This window comes from Manis javanica, chromosome 12 (assembly GCF_040802235.1).
Source record: "Manis javanica isolate MJ-LG chromosome 12, MJ_LKY, whole genome shotgun sequence".
Classification (NCBI taxonomy): Eukaryota; Metazoa; Chordata; class Mammalia; order Pholidota; family Manidae; genus Manis; species Manis javanica.
The window spans coordinates 85657712-85674459 of NC_133167.1; the positions used below are offsets into that span (position 1 = coordinate 85657712).

Sequence of the window (16748 nt, forward strand, 5' to 3'; positions counted from 1 at the left end):
TGAAACGTTGGGTCTAGTGAACCTTGCTCCTGCTACCTGCGTGAGGAGCTCATCTGAGGAGCTCATCTCTGACCGCATTCCGTCCATCTGAGGACTAGTACGCAGAGGGGACTACCTTGCCTCGGCAGACCGAGCCTACCACCAGCCTGCACCCTCTGAGCATCTTCTGCTCCTTCCCTGCTTCAGTACTGGAAAAGGCTTCCTCAGCAAAGGTGCTTGGAGGGGTTGCCAGTTAACTCCTTCCTTGGAGTTAATCTGCTTAATTTCGGATTTAAAATTATTTTGGCTAGATTAGCTGAGATTATCCTGAAGATGCGGGCAGGCTCAGCAGGTCCTGGCCTGCTTCTGCCAGTACCCCAGTGCCTGGAGGAGGGATGCTCTAAGATGAAAATGAAGACAAGGTGGATTTGAACATGCCTTGTTCAATGGAAGTACACGGGTTTCCTCACAAACTCTAGGGCCCTGTGTACGCTCTTCTGGAGGATGTATTGCCCACACTCGACCATCTACACTGTACTTAAATATGCTCTAATGTGAAGGAGGAATTCACTGTAATGTGGCACACGAGCCACAACCTAACATGTTGCTCTCTCTGCTGCAGCTAAATTTGCTATGTGCAAACCTAACATGATGTTTATTTAACTCTTAAATGTCTAATTTATACAGCACTTACTCTGTGCTTGACACAGTTCATTTTTCTACAATGCTAATTTAATTTTCATAAAACCCTCACAAAGTAGGTATCCTTATCCCCATTTTGCTGATGAAGACGCCCGAGGAAGGAGGTTAAATGCTGTGCACAGCTCATGAGCGATGGTGTGGGATTTCCACCCAGGCCACCTGCCTGGGGAATTAGTTGAGTGATGGCACAGTTTGGTGGAGAGTTATTCTGACAGTGTCATAATTCTCCTCTTGGTTTTCTTGAGGGTGCCAGGAATTCTTGGCCTATTGGTGGCAAGGAGAGATGACACACAGGCTAGAACTCTGTCTGGACCTTTGTTCAGGCCTAGGTGCACGAAATGACCAGTCACCTCTGTCCTTGCCCCCAGGTCGGGCCCTCCCCTTGTCTCTGGGGGAACAATGTCTGCAGAGAAGAGGGCAGGAGCCTCGGTGCTCTTCCTAACAGACAGATTTTACCCCTCCGGGGGAGTCCTGCAGAGCCATTGTTCTCTCCGCCCCAGCTCTTGGGCCTCGCTTGGCAAGGACTGTGTGTGTGGCTTCTCTTATTTACCCACTAACAATTAAGCTCTAGGCATTTAACATATAAACACAGAAAACATCAGCATAATTACAGCAAAGATTTCAAAAGCTCTTTGGCAAGGAAGGGCCTGTATATTTACTTAACAAAGGAATTCCTTACTTCAGTCTTTAATAAAGAATTCACAGTAAGAGTTAACTAGCCAGCTTCTCCAGTAAATTAAAAACATTCTTTTATTCACTAAGAATATGATTTTTTAAAAGATGGGACTCATACACTTTTCAAGAGAGTATTCACCTTTTTCTGAGAGCTCTGTTCCCACATTATCTTCCAATATTTCTTACTTGTTGAGGTAGCCCCTTTCTGGGTAGAAATAGATGGTATATGTGGTATATGTGTGTGTGGACATGTGTGCCTTAGGATCTGAAACTCCACCATTAGAGACTCTTTTCTTTGTTTTAAACTTGTCTTCTACACTTGGGTTTCTTTACTAAAAGAAGAAAAACCCTATCAAAGAAGAGTGTTTGTTCAGAGTAATGACTCTTCATTAAATATTTCTTCTGGGATTAGAGGGACTTAAGCCAGTCTGTAAAAGTCACCCCTTCCACCCTTGAGTAGAGGAGGGTGGAGGGGGAGAAAACACTATGGGGTTTTTTAGAGACGGAAGGGATATTGTTCTCTCACTTGTCCTTTTAGTCATCCACAATGATTCTTACATTCCTACCATTGCCAGACATTTGGGATACAAAGATAAGTAAGGAAAAAGTACAGTTAGAAAGACAGAAACAAACAGTTAAGCTCTGCAGTTAAGCAAGGTGCAAAGTCAGGATGGAGAGCCCAGTTCTCCTTCGTCCAGGGGTGATAGATGGATTAGACATAGGGAGAGTGTTGGGGAGAGTTTTACAACAGTTGAGTTTCAAGGGTTGAGGAATAATAATGATAAAAAATTTGATGCCTGTTACATTTGCTATGTGCCTGACATTTATACTAAGCATCTTCCATTTTAACTCATGTAAACCTCACAATAAGACTATTAAGGGGAATCTTATTATCATCCTTGCTTTACAGATAAGGAGACTGAGGCTCAGAGCAGTTAAGTAATTTTTCCAATTCCCATAGCTAGAGAGCAGAAGAGATGGGCTCAGAGCCTGGACAGCATAGCCAAGGGCTCCAACTACTAGGATGTATGACTGTGTCCTGTGGTCATTATTATTCTGATTATGATATACTTCAAATATCTACAAAAATACAAAGATGAAAATAATGAAGTCCCATGAATCCACCACCGATATCCACTGAATTCCAGTATTTTGCCTTCCTTGCTTAGTTTTTTTTTTTTAGAGAAGAAAGAAAGAAAGAAGAAGGAATGGGAAGGAAGGAAGGAATTGCAGATACAGCTGAAGTGCCCTTGGTTCTTCTGCCCTGAACACATTCCACTCCTTTCCCTGAGGTTGTACCTCTCCTGAATTTGTGCTTATGGTTCCCAGGCACCTTTTCATACTAGTAAAGCATTTGTATCTATCCATCAATGATATAGAACATTGTCTGGCATGTTTTCAAACTTTACACAAATAGTGTCATTTTACGACTTGCTTCTGCTTTCAGCATTCTGTCTTTGAGATTTTTACCTATGTTGATCCCACATAGTTCTAAGTTCACGCATCTAAAATAGCACATCAGGAAATATCATTTACAATATTGTATGGTATACTATGGTATGAATAATACACCATGTGTTCATTCTCTAGTATTAAAAAAAGTTTTGCTATTACAGACAATGCTAAAATGAACTTTCTCGAGCATGTCCTTTTGTGCTCCTACAAGAATTTTGGAATGGGCATTGCTAGGGAAAGGGCAGTCCATCTTTACTTTCATCAGGTGAAATTCCACTCCAAAAGGATTGCCCAGCTGAACTCCTACCAGCAGTGAGAATCCTGTGGGTTTGCATCCTCCCAGTCCTTAGCATTGGACTTTGGGTACCTGATGACTTCTTGTTATTTTAATTACATTCTCTGATTACTAAATTAAAAATCTTTACAGTTTTTCATTTGCTTTTCTGTGAATTTCTTATTTACTGTTGTCCAGATTGATTTCACTCATTAGGCTTTTTCTTTTCTTTTTTTAATTTTAAGAATGGACAGAACAGAATTAACTCTTTTGAGGAGGAAGGTTTGCGGTTCTGAGTTTTAACACATGTATAAATGATTCATGTAACCACCACGGCAGTCAGGATACAGAACAGTTTCATTACCCCAAGAAACTCTCAGAATACTTTAAACTATAAATTCAATTTCCTTAATAGATAGGGGACTCTTTGGGTTATCTGTCTCTTCTTAGGTAAGCTTGGGTAATTTGTGGCTTTCAAAGAATTGGTTCATTTTATTTAAATTGTCAAATTTATGTGTGTAGAGTGGTTCGGAGAATTTTCTTTTTCTTTTCATGTCTGTGGGGTGTATGCTGAGACCCTCTCTTTCATTCCAGATATTGGCAAATTGTGACCTCTCTCCCACCACCATCCTGCCTTTTTTGGTTAGTCTGGAGAGATTTATCAATTTCATTGAAATTTTCAAAGAATCGCTTTTAGTTTCATCATTGATGTTCTCTGCTGTTTTGGTTTTTCATTTCACTGGTTTCTTTCTTGTCTTTATTCTTTCCTTCCAAATGTTTTGGGCTCACTTTGCTCTTCTTTTTCTAGTTTTTCAAGGTGGGACAGTGGACTATTGACCTGAGATCTCTTTTTGTTTCAAATATAAACATTTAATAGTATACATTTTCCTCTAAGCACCGCTTTAACTGTATCCTGCAAATTCTGACATGTTGTATTTTCATTCAAATCAAAGTATTTTTTAATTTCCCCCCAGACTTCCTCTTGGACCCATGGGTTATTATGTTGTTTAATTTCCAAGTGTTTGGAGGTTTTCCAGTTATCTTTCTGTTATTGATTGCTAGTTTAATTCCATTATAGTCAGAGAACATACTTTGCATGATTTCAAGTCTATTCAGTTTATTAAGGTTTGTTTTATGACTTTGGATATAATCTATCATAGCAAATGTTCTCTGTGCATTTGAGAAGAATTTATATTCTGTTCTTGTTGAGAGGAGTGTTCTCTAAGTGTTGATTGATCCAGTAGGTAAATGGAATAATTCAGTTCTACTATATATTTGCAGATTTTCTGTTGGCTTGTTCTATCAATTACTGACCAAGGAGTATTGAGGTCTCCAACTATAACTGTGGATCTGTCTAATTCTTTCAGTTCTATAAACGTTGCTGCATGTATTTTGAAGCTTGTGGGTGCATGCACATTTCCAATTAGGTTCTCTGAGTGAATTGACTCGTATTGTTATGTACTGCTCCTCTTTATTCCCGGAAATTATCCTTGCTGTGCAGTCTCTTTAGTCTAATTTAATATAGTTACTCCAGCTTTCTTTTGATTAGTGTTTGCATGGTATATCTTTTTCCATTCTTTTACTTTTAATCTACCTATATTGTAAAATTGCAGACAGCAAATCTTTGGGTCTTGTTTGTTCGTTTTAAAATCTAATCTGAAAATCTAAATTTTAGTATTTTGTATCTCATTTTTAATTTATTTGTTGGATTAATTTTAGCACTGAAGAAGAATAACTATCTCTTTGTATAGTTTTTGAAGAAATTCTAGGTGGTTTCTCCAGAGATTATTATATATATATACTTAATATTCACAGCCTGCTAGGTATTCATATTTTTACCACTTCATGTAGAAAGTAGAAACCTTTCACCCAAATAGGTCCCTTTACCAGCTCTGTCTTCATCTTGTGACTGTCATATATATCACATCTACACACACCAAAAATTCACCAAACCATGTTATACTTTTTGCTTTCAATTGTCATACATATTTTAAATAACTTAAGAGGAGAGGTGTAGCCTATTATATATTTAACCCAGATTCTTACCATCTTTGTTTTTCTTTCTTCATCCCTGATGTTCTGTTTCTTTTAGGAATCATTCTCCTTCCATCTGAAGAACTTCCTTTAGTATTTATCTTAGAACAAGTGGGCTGATGACATACTCTCTTAGTTTTCCTCTGAGAATGTCTTTATTTCACTCTCATTCTTGAAGCATCTTTTCATGGCTATAGGATGCTTTTCTTTCATTAAGGTTAAATTCACATAACGTATAATTCACCATTTTAACCATTTGAAAGTGCGTAATTCACACTTTGGTCTTAATGGTTCTAAAAACAGCAAACTTAAAGTTGTGCAACATCGCCACTAACTCCAAAACGTCTTCATCATCCCTCAAAACAAACCCCACACACTTTAAGCTGTCACTCCCCATTTCCCCTCCCCGCAACCCTTGGCAACCACGAATCTGCCTTGTGTCTCTATGGATTGGTCTGTTCTGGACACTGCATATAAATAGAATGATACAATATATGACCTTTTATGTTTGGCTTCTTTCACTCGGCCTAATGTTTTCAAGGTTTGTCTGCTTGTAGCATGTATCACTCCATTCTCTTCTCTGACTGACTAATGTTCCATTGTAGGGATATCCTTATATTTTGTTTATCTTTCCTGAGTTGATGGGAATTTGAGTTGTTTTCACTTTTTGGCTATTATGAATAATGCTGCTATGAACATTCACGTACAATGTTTATTTGAACACCTGTTTTTAATTCTCTTGGATATCTATCTAGGAATGGAACTGCTAGGTCACATAGTAACTCTGTGTTTCACTTTTTGAAGAACTGCCAAACTGTTTTCCACAGGGGTTACACCCTTTAATGCCCACCAACGGTGTGTGAGGGTTCTGATTTCTTCACATCCTTACCAACACTTGTTTTTTCTTGCTGTTTCATATTTTATTACAGCCATCCTAATGCATGTGAAGAGGTTATATCATTGTGGGTTTCAATTTGTATTTTCCTAATACCTAATGATGTGGAGCATCTTTTCATGTGCTTATTGACAATTTGTATATCTTCTCTGGAGAACTATCTTTGGAAACCTTTTGCCCATTTTTGAATTAGATTGTCTTTTCCTGTTGACTTGTGAGGGCTCTTTATCAATCTTAGCTGCTAGATATATGATATATAAATATTTTCTCCCATTCTATACGTTGTCTTTTCATTTTCTTAATATAGTAGCTCCCCCTTGTCCTTGGTTTCTCTTTCCACATTCTCAGTTACCCGCAGTCAGCTATGGTCCAAAGGCAGTCACCTCACCTCACTGCATCTCATCATGGAGGCCTTTTATCATTTCTAGGTGCAGGGTGAGTACAGCATAGTAAGATATTTTGAGAGAAAGAGACCACATTCACATAACTTTTATTACAAGGTATTGTTATAAATGCTCTATATTATCATTAGTCATTGTTGTTAGTGTTTTACTGTGCCTAATTTATAAATGAAACTTGGTCATGGGTATGTATGTGTAGGAAAAATATGCATATATAGGGTTCGGTACTATCTGCGATTTCAGGCATCTACTGGGGATCTTGGAATGTATCCTCTGTGGATAAAGGGAGGACTACTGCCATGTCTTTTGAGGTACAAAAGTCTTTAATTTCAATAAAGTCTGATTTATCTAGTTTTTAAATTTATTGCTTGTGCCTTGTGTGTCATATCTAAGACTCCATCACCAAACCTAAGATCAAAAAGGACTGCACCTATGTTTTACTTTAAGAGACTTATTATTTTAGCTCTTATATTTAGGTCCTTGATCCATTTTGAGTCAGTTTTTCATATGGTGTAAGTAGAGACCCAACTTCATTCTTTTCATCTGGTATCTTTTATTGCAGACTATTTTTATTCCCCACTGAATGGTCTTGACTCCTTTGTCAAAAATCAGTTGACTATAGACATATGGGTTTATTTCTGGATTGTCAGTTCTAGTCCTTTGATATGCATGTTTATTATTATGCCAGTACCACACTGTTTAACTACTGTAACTTAGCAGTAAGTTTTAAAATTGGGAAGTATGAGTCCTCCAACTTTGTTCTTCTTTTGCAAAATCAATTTGGCTATTATGGGTCTCTTGGCATTCTATAGGAATTTTAAGATCAGTTTGTCCATTTCCACCAGAAAACACAGTTGATATTTTGATTGGGATTGCATTGAATTTGATACAGAATTTTTGGGTCACAGGTTCCATTTTGCTCTTTAAAAATGTTATTCCTCCTCCTTCTGGCCTCCATAGCTTTTGACGAGAAATCTGCTGTCATTCCAATAAGAGTAGCAAACAATGGGAATCTGCCCCACACTCTGGAGAGCACAGCTCTTCTGTGCCCTTTGCATTTGGGCACCTGCCAATATCGTGCCTCCACTTTGTCATTGTCTGGGGGCTGGAGTGGGAGAGAGCAAAAAACACAAAAAAAGAGAGAACAAAATAAAAACCAAAGTAGCAAAAGCTTTCTGACCATTTAACCATTAGTGGACCCTTTTCCTCTACTCTAGGTCAGAAAAAGAAAATTTCTCTTGGAGCCCTTTCTGTCCTCATCTAATATGTACTTCCCGGTTTCAGGCTTTCTTCTGGCCAGGTGAAACTGAAGGGAAGGAAATGGTAACCTCATCACTGTTTGTGCAGAACTTTGAATTCTGGAATCCTTCCCCAGTTGGCTTATTACGGTTTACTTTTCAGTGTCCTCGAAGAGCGGGCTGCTCCATAGAGTCTGTGCAGGATTTGTAAGTGGAGTGTGCTTACTCTATCCTGCTGAAACTGGAACTTCTCTTAAATTCATCTTTAAGAGGTCCTTATAAAACATGAACATTACTCTTTTTTTCAGTGTGTGTTTTGCACTTATTTTCTTCTGGTCCTGTCATGTCTACATTTTTAGAAGTTCTCTCTTATTTAAACTGAGCTTTACATGTGATTAGGTCAAAGTGATCAACCTTTTCCTTTATGGATTAGACTTTTGCCTTTTATTTATGCACTCTTTTTAAAATTGTGGTCAGAAAGGTATCCGTCTACATATTTTCCCCCTTTTATATTTCCTTCTTAAAGTTTTAATATTTTCTTTTTTACATTTATTCCTTTTGAACATCTGGAATTGTAGTGTTTTTATAATTTATGTTTTTTATATGGTGTGAAGTAGACATCTCATTTTTTTCTAGGTGAATAATAAACACTTTAGTATCATTTATCAAATAATTCATTCTTTCCCTACTTTGGGGATATTTCCTCCATCATATATCAAATTTTTAAAATATGTGGGTTTCTGGGATTTTTATTCTATTTGACTGTTCTGTTTGTTCCTCCTCAGTTGTCTTATTGAATTGATTATTAAGGATTTAGAAAAAACCTTGGCTCCCATCTGGACTGGTTGATTTCTACACTTATTACACAGCTATTATCCTGGTATTGCCTTCATCATCATCCCGGGATTCCCCTTCATCCTTTTTTGGGGGTTTGATTTCTTGCATTCTATGGCTTCCTCTTTCTTGGTGTACTTCCTTATTTTTGGTGGAACACACCTTCTGGTACCTTGCAGAGAAAAGGTACTTAGGAGATACCCTAAAAACAATTATTTCTACACCTAAACATGCTCTTTTCTCCCCATTCTTATATTTGATTTCTACTTTGACTTAGTATGGGATTTTATGTTCAAAATAACTTTTTCTTTAGTATTTTGAGGGCATTTCTTCATTATCTTCTGGAACCTACTTTTTCTTTTGAGAAGTCTATCCATTCTGATTCTTGATATCAAGTATGTGACTGTTTCCCCCCACCCCTGGAAGTTTGTAGGATCATTTCTTTATCCCTAATATTCTGAAATTTCATATGATGTGTCTTGTCATGGGTCTATTTTCATCCATCCTTTGTGCTGTGTGTCAGGTGAGCTCTTGCAATTTTCAAATTTACATCCTTCAGCTCCAGGAATATTTCTTGAATGATTTCTTTGATGAATTCCTTCCTTCAGTTTCCCCTGAGTTCTATTTCTAGAACTTCTATTATTTGAATGTTGGACCTTCTGGACTTGTTGTCTAATTTTCTGATTTTATTGTCTCTCCTATCTTACAACTCTTTATCGTTATTTTTTTGGTTTACTTTATGGGAAAAACTACAGCATCTTCAAATATAGCCATTATGCTTTTATTGTGCTGGGATACAGAAACCACTCCAGGTATTACAGATAGAAAGTGAGGAAACTGAGTGCTAATACAGTCATTGGAAGGAAAATCAGGGAGTGTGTCTAACTTTCAGATTCACCACTGAAATGGTGGCCACAGAGTCAGGAAGTTGTTACCATCCAGATGTCAGGGAACCAAGGAAATCCCTGCTGGAACCAGTCTTGTTTGGAAGGCCTGGGACAAGTGTGATGACTGTCAGGGGAATGGAGTCCATCGAGACTGCCCAAACTATGTCTAGTCAAGCCTGGGCACCTGCTGCCTCTGCTGGAGGAAGAAAATGATTGTAGTCTCTAAGCTGCTGATCAAATCTGCTATACGGAGAGATACGGAGAGTTTAGAAGGGCGTAGTAAGAATACTGATGGAAACAAATAAACAAAACATATGACCATCTTCTCTACTTACTTCTTCTTGTTCTCTCTTATAGTCTTGCAATCTTCTTTATGTCTTAGTCTTTTATTATTTTTCCCCTCTTTGTCTCTTTGTACTGCATTTCGGATGATTTTCCTTATTATCTCCCAACTCATCATTTTTTTTGTTTGACTATACCCAATCCTGAGTTTAACCTGAATACTGAGGCTTTAAACAAAAAAATTCAATGGTTGTTTTTTGTTTCTAAGGTTCCCTATTGCTGTTCTCTTTTCCTTGTCTCTCCCCCACCCAACTGTTTCTTTTTTATGCCCAGCTGGTTTTGTTCCATTTCTACCTGTTTTCATCAAATACTTTTTGCTTATTTTTAAGAGGTATTATGCCTTCATGATTTCTTTGAGCAGTGTAAATATACTTGACAGTCTTTTCCATATTATTTTATAAATTGGTATCCACTGAAATGGGTTCATGTTGTTGATTGATTGTACCATCTTTCTCTTAGTATTAGATTTCTTTGCTTTTAAATATGTGTTTTGGAATTTTGGTTTGTGGATCCATATTGAGTGGCAGTTTTTTTCCTCTCCTGATTTGTTTTGTCTTTGTGTTTTTTTTCCCTCTTCCTGAACGTGCAGTTTATAGTTTTGTGGTTGCCTCCACCCAATCTCCTAAGCCCCCATTCCAAAATGAGGGCTTATATATCGCTTCATAGTTCCTGATACTGTGCTTACAACAAATGCCAGTGCAGACACGGAGCCAGTGGGCGGCTTGGCTTGGCTTCCTGGTTGCAATGAGGTCTCCTATTCCCACCCCCTCACCTCACCCTACCCTGGCCCAGAGCATCTGAAAGCAGGAAGCCTCCAGTAGCCGACTGACAGCTCAACTCTTTTTCAGCCTCTTTGTCTACATAGGTAGAGCCAGCACCTGGCTCCTGGTTTCAAGCCATGGGTCTACATTCCTGGAAAACCTTTTAAAAAGCAAACTTTCTAAATGAAGTAGAACATACATACAGAAAAACACACACTCACAAGGGAACACTTGGATGAATTTTCACGAGGGAAGACCCCTGTGTCAGAAGCACCCAGATTAAGAAGGAGAACATCACCGGCCTCCAGAAGCCCCTGGTGCTCCTGCCAATCAGTACCCCTTCAAAGGTGGCCACACTCCTGACTTTGTAACGACAGAGAACTCTTGGTCCCCAGCGCCCCACAGGAGCTTAGTTCAAAGTTATGCTTGGGACCTGGAGCCTGGCAGCACCTGGATACGGTCCCATTCAGGGCTTTCTGACTCTGGTCTGCTTCCGGTTTGCACCAATCATCATCTTGTTTTTGGGCCCAGCTATGAGGGCTGTGGTATCTTTTAAAATGTTTTATTCATCATTACTTTGTGGTTGTAACAGTGAACTCAATACTCCATTAAAAAAGAAATTGAACTATAATTGACCTATTAGTTTCAGGTATACAACTTGATTTGATATTTGTATATATTGTGAAATGATCACCACACTAAGTCTAGCTAACAGCTATCACCACGCAGTTAACAATTTTTTCTAGTGATGAGAACATTTAAGATCTATTCTCTTAGCAACTTTCAAATATACAGTTAACTATAATCCTCATGCTGCACTTTACAACCCAGGATTTATTTATTTTATAACTGAAAGATTGTACCTTTTGACCCCCTTCACCTATCTGGTCCACCCAGCCTCTGGCAAACACCAGTCTCTTCTCTGTTTCTATGAGTTTGGGTTTTTTACATTCACGTATAAGTGAGACCATTTGGTATTTGTTTTTCTCTAACTTATTTTATTTAGTGTAATGCCCTCAAGGTACATCCATGTTGTTGCAAATCGCAGGATTTCCTTCTTTTCTATGGTGAATAATATTCCATTGTACCAAAAGAACATTTACCACTTCTTTATCCAGTCATCTGTCGATGGACACTTAAGTTATTTCCATGTCTTGGTTACTGTAAATAATGTTGTGATGAACATGGGGGTGCAGATAGCTTTTCTAGACAGTGATCTCCTTTTCTTCAGATAAATGCCCAAAAGTGAATTACTGCATCATATGGTAGTTCTATTTTTAATTTTTTTTGAGGAACTACCATCCTGTTTTCTATAATGGCTATACCAATTTAACCACTTCCATTTGTTCAGAAATGGAACTCACTAGTTAAGGGAACTCACTCGTCCTGGCTAAGGACCAGTGAAATGGTAGGAGACAGGCTGGATTGAGCTGATGGAAAGCTTTGCATGCTTACTCACAAACTCAGGCTTTGTCCTCTAGGTAGTGAATGAAGAAAAACTGCATGCAATGAAATGATTTTATACATACATATTTTAGAAATATTTCTCTGGCTAAACTAGAGTGGACAAAATGAAGAAAAGCTGTACAAAGCCAGGGTTATCAGCTGGGAGGGAATTTCAATAATCTGGATGAAACATGCCAAGGGCCCATGAGGGCAGTAATAGTAAGGGTGGTGAGATTGTAGGGATAAATCTGGGAGATAAATAGGACTGGATGGACATCAAGTTTGATCTTTAGTTTCTAGAAAACTGGTGGTAGGTGGTACAATTTGCTGAGCTTAAGGAAAACAAGAGAAGGAGCTGATTTGGGGGAATTCATTTTATTTCAGTTTTCTCAGTGGCTTGCTCGGCATGTCCTCTCCCAAGGTTCTGGTCCTGTAACTTACCTGACAGATGCATGTTTTGGAGTCCCTGTGGATGAAGGCTGGAACCTGGGAAGATAGGGATGGGTGGGGATGAGCAAGTAGACAGGGCTTTCCTTTCTGCAGGCTGGTGGGGCTCTTTGGAAACGGCATTCCTCCATGTACAGGGCTTGCCAACCCTCAGGCTGGCACTTCCTGCCCACAGTGTGTGCCCAGACTCTACCAGAAGCTTCTTTGAGACAACTAAGGTGTGAGAAGCAGTGAGTCAAGTGTATGAGGAATAAACAGAGGCACATAGAGAAAGACAGACCAGGAGCAAGGGATTTCAGTCTTTCCTTTCTTCTGCTTGGCCAGAATTCAGCCCTTTATCCTCTGACTAGCAACTTCTGCTTTTAAAAGTCCTTTGTTATCTACGATTGAGCCTCCTACTACAGCTCAGCCCAACAGACAGCCACCAGGGGAAGGAGAGTAGGTAATTCAATAATTCAGTGGCTGGATACAAATGAGTCATGGAGTTGTGAGGTTAAATTCTGCCTTGTCTGGGACCCCACAAGAGATGTTTTTTGGGGGGAGGTCTGTGCTGTTTTCTTTTCCTTGCCCTTCTCTTCTCTACCTACCCTCTACCTCTCCCTGAATTTCCAGGCCTCTTCAGGTTGCTTGGTGGCCAAGCTGGGTATGGCCAGTCTTCCCCCTGCCCAAACGGCTATTTGAAATCAAAGCAGTCTGAGCAGGTTTCAAAAGCACATCACTGGAGTCTGGCGTTTCCAGAAGACTCAGCTCAGACCCTGGGCGTCTCCTATGGGGAGGGCCAAGGCTCAGAAAGCCGAGCGCGGGGAATCAGCTGAAACACGTCCCTTTATCTCACAAGGCTTCACCTGAAGCTTCCACGGGAAACAGACAGGTGCTGCTGTCATAGTCTTCCTCACACTCTTATTCTTAGTATTAATTTAGGCAGAACCGGAGTCATAGGATGTTAGGACTTGTGAAATCATACCCCAAGCCCTGCATTCCGTACTTGAGGTTCAGGGAGGTTAGATCACTTGCTCAAGGTCAAACCAGGGACATTTCACCTTGCTCCCCCCCTCCCCAACCCACCCTTGGCTCCCAAAGGGTTGTGGGGTCAACTTCATGAGCTCCATGGTGACCCAACTATTGCCAGTAGAGATACTGACCTTTGTGGGAAGGGCTGAGAGTCCCCTGGTCCCGTGGGGACAGGCAATGTAGGATCCGAGTCTGGGGGGGTCTCATCAAAGCCTGGGGTGCACACGTCCTGGTGGCCAGGAACACAGGACGGGCTGCTCAGATTCAGTGGGGTTCATCCCCGCAGGCTCTTGCACCTGGAATTGGAAGAATGAATAGAGACCTTGTTTGGTAGGAATTTTTTTCCCTATGCTGTTTGCTTTGGGTGTTTTCCCTCTCCATTCCTGGCTGCTAACCCAATATTTGGCTTTCTGTGAGCACTAAATATAATTCTCCATTTAACTCCCAGAATCATGGTTTCCTACCTGCTTCCCACGACCGGATCCACAGCCTGGAATGAAAACAGAACCCAGAGGGCATGAGCGGCCCAGGGCTGAGAGGGGGGCGGTTCCGGGGAGCGGGTGGGGCAGGGAGGTGGGGAGCTGGATGGAGGCACAGAGCTCTCACCAGGCGTGCACCTAGAGGGATGGAGGGAGGCCCACTGCTCAGGCAACGGGGACCTCATCCTGCCCTCCCTCCCTGAGAGGGTCCTGGACCCACTCCGGCACCACGGCCTGCAGCCTCTCCCCCCTCTCGGCTACCCCCACAGCCCGGCAGCCGCGCAGGCAGGCCAGACCCACATCCACCTGCCTGGGCAGCGGAAAATTCCCGGGGCCGGAGCCGGCCGGGCAGGAGGCGCAGCAACTGCTGTTCAACACCAGGGCTTGTTCGGCTCCTGGCTTCCAGGTCCGCCACCGGCCAAGCCCCCCGGCTGGCGGGGTGGGTGGGTGGCAGGAGCCCCGTTCGCCAGCCCTGGCTCGTGTGAATGCCTGTAAAAATTTCCCCTTAAATGAGACGCGGTTTTCCAGATTTGGAAGCCCATGTCCGGTTGAGGAGGAAAACAGGAGACACAGCTTCATACCACCTGAGTTACCGCCTTGGCGTATTTTTGACTCACAAATCACGCTAGAGAGCGAGGCTCAATTGCGGCTGTAGCGGTGCGGGAGCAGGAGCGCTTCGCCTCGGGGGCTGGCGCGGGATGAGCGGGGCCACCCGGACAGACCCCGGCCCAGCCCGAGGGGGTCTGGAACCCGGGGGTGGTGGTGCGGTGGGTGCGCCGGCGGGAGGCAGTTGGTTAGCAGGCTATTCTGACCTTCCTCTGTCCCCTGTCCCTTCCTTGCCCAACCCACCTTCACTTCTTTACGTGTCAGCGGTGTACGGGCGGGCGCTGGCACTTTGGTCGCTGCTGAGAGGGACACAGTACAATAAGGGTCCTGCCCCTAGTTCATAAGGATGAGGAGACAGGAGCACAAATGCCTGCAACAAAAGGCAGGTTGCGGTGAGTGCCATTAAGGGTTCCAGGTAAGGTGCCTGGGATTCAAAGGACTCTCCCTCCTGCAGGAGACGCAAGAGGCTTCCCTGGTGATGTGTCTGTACCTGGGGCAGGAGACTCCTGGGGATTTCCTGAGGGACCCCACATCTAGAACTTTCCATCCCATGTTTCCAGCCCCCGACCCCTTCCCTGAGCACCTGCTGCTTTTCACCGTCAGATTGGTCGGCCCTTCTGCAGGAGCCCCGGGGTTTCTTCGCAGCTGGCACCAGGCGGGCATCGCCCCTCCGCCTGCCCCACTCCAAGCACGGGTGGGTGCAGCTCTCCCTCGCTTTGGCTGACCTCTTGTGAGAGGGTCAGGGGGCTTTTCCTGTGACGCTTCCGTGGGTGTGGCTGATCTAACCAGCCAGCCTCGGGCCCTGGTCTCACCTGCTTCCCACTCCCAGGGCTGTGTGCTCCTCCTCTGGCCAGGAAGGTCTGCTTGGCTTCCCAGCTGCTCCTCCCAACCCCTCCCCTCCCCTCTCCCGGCCATGGGAAGGGCCCCCTTCTGTCCTCCCTGCGGTGTGGTGTGGACACTGCTTCATTCCTCTCCAACACCAAGTGAGGGCTGATTACATCCCAGGCACAGATATGGGTGCTGGAGACACAGGCATGAAGGAGAAGCACCCCTGGCCCTGGAGCAAGTCACAGTGCATTAACATTTGGATATTGCTTTCCAGGGTGCAAAGCATTTAGACTCACACCTGTGCTTGGCTTCCCTCTTCACAGGGCTGAGAGGTTACTACTTCCAGTATGGAGACAGGGGACACAAAGCCCGGATTCTTAGTGGTTTGCCCACTTTCTTGCCATCAGCTGGTGGGACTTGCTGTCAAGTCCTGTCCTTGCCACTGTGATCTTGGGCAATGTTCTCCTGTATAAAAGACCAGCCTCACCAGGTTGTAAAGATCAGATGTGTGGCACAGCATACGTCTGGCACATAGAAGGCATACCGTTAGGTAGTTTTTCTTTCTTGGTCATAGTCATCAGTGCATGTTTTTGTGAATCTCCCTGAACATTGGTTGAGACGGAAATTCCTGTTTCCATTCCTTTGCCCCTCCTGCCTTAATTCTTTATGGGGATAAGGAGGGCTGGGATAAGGCTGGGGGGAGGGAGTAGTGTGCCACCCACAGGGCAGGAGAGGATCTGGGGTTTCATTGACACAGGAACTGCACCCCTGGCTCATCCCTGGGGGCGGAGGATGGGCAAGTTGGTCTCCTGCCCCGCCTGCTGGCGGAGGCAGCTTCTGGATTTGGTGACAGATTCCTCTGAAGAGGTGAATGAAGCAATTGTGCATTTGGTGTAGAAAAGATCCCAGATAGAGGAGATGTTTTCAATGGCAATAATGCCAAGATGGAGTATTTCACCGAGTCAACAACCAGTTATTGGCGCTGGCTTCCCTTTGACGGTCCTGTGAGCACTTGTGAGCCTCCGGAGCTGTTCTTGGCAAGGAGGGACCAAGTCTGAAAGCTTTTATTCTTGTCTTCATTTTAATCACCCCTCCTACCTCCTGGGGGGGATTCCTAACTCAAATTCTCGGACACGAAAGGCAGCTGGCGGAATCCCAGTGGGTGAGGTCCCAAACCAGAAAAATAGTTTTCCCAGAGCTCCATAGATGCCCCTTGTGGCTCAGCATCGGTTTCAGAAACATCTGATGACCAGTTTACAAGGGGTCCCTGAGGAATTTGGGGGGCTTTGTGGGGAGAAGGGCCCTCCTTACCTGCTTGACAGAGTTTAAGAGGATAGCAAGGGCTGGCTGAGAGCAGAGAGGGGCTGGCTGAGTGTTTGCTTGGTGAATATTAGATTTTAAAACATTTTCCTTAGGAGGCTGGAGGTGAGAGTGGGTGGGTCAGAGTGTGGGGG

At 42.8% G+C, this 16748-nt stretch overlaps 1 long non-coding RNA gene across 1 annotated transcript; it reads right to left on the minus strand.

Annotated features, from left to right (window-relative positions):
• Positions 1–12286: 12286 nt before the first annotated feature.
• On the minus strand, positions 12287–15296 carry LOC108403047 (uncharacterized). The gene is made up of 3 exons (XR_001854604.3): positions 13846–15296; positions 13513–13677; positions 12287–12409 (listed from the first exon to the last, which is right to left on the minus strand). It is a non-coding gene; the product is annotated as an uncharacterized lncRNA (long non-coding RNA).
• Positions 15297–16748: the final 1452 nt, after the last annotated feature.